Consider the following 980-nt stretch of genomic DNA (forward strand, 5'->3'; position numbering starts at 1 on the left):
AGTAGAGCTACAATGTGAAGTATATACTCAAATTGTGTTCTGCTTGTTGACGTTTGACCTTTACTGTCAACATTGAAATGAGAAATATTTGCATATTAACTTTTGACATATTATTGAAGGCAAATTATCCGTTACTGGACTTAAAATATATCTAGGGGTAATATTTAAAATTGGTGGACCACCTGTGGTGCCTCTGCGGACCCCCTAGGGGTCACAGAACCCTGGTTGAAGACCCGTGAATATCAAAGATATACTCCAGACAAAGTTCAGACTGCAGCCATTTTTTCACACATGTAGTGCACAACGACGATTCTCCGTGCTCTCACATGTTGACAAAATTTACAAACCGAGTGTCAAAATGACAACACAGGTCTGTGACGCAGTCAAAACCCACTTGATAAGTATGATGTCACATCACGGTGCTGCAGAGAGGACACAGAGACCAGAGAGACAGACAGAACACAGGTTAGTGTATGGCCCTAAACTAATGCATATCGACATTAGCATACATGACCTTACCTTACCAATGATCACATGATAATACTGTAACCTTGCAAAGTACAATGTGATCAAATGACCACTTACCAGTGACTGAAAGAGTGTCGACAATCGTCCACAGGACGTCACTGAAGACCTCTTCATCGACCTGTTCCAGTGTCATCCAGTATATGTCTTTTTCAGTGGGTATACTGAACTTCATTTTAGCTTTGAATACAGAGATTTTTTTTTAATGAAGTTTGGGGTGCATAATTGTTCATCTTACTACCACCACAGACACGAGACAAAGTGGGAAAACAAGTCCACTGCCCAAGAACACAATATGGCTATCGTTTAGGCTACAAGAAGCAGACACATTAACTTACCCTCCTTGAGAAATTCCCAGTGTGAGGCTCCATTTAGTTTGACGTACTTCTTCTTTCCTTTGTACTGTACTTTGAACAGCATTGCTGTAGACCTTCCACAGCTACATACAACACAAA

This window comes from Larimichthys crocea, chromosome X, assembly GCF_000972845.2.
Source record: "Larimichthys crocea isolate SSNF chromosome X, L_crocea_2.0, whole genome shotgun sequence".
Taxonomy (NCBI): domain Eukaryota; kingdom Metazoa; phylum Chordata; class Actinopteri; family Sciaenidae; genus Larimichthys; species Larimichthys crocea.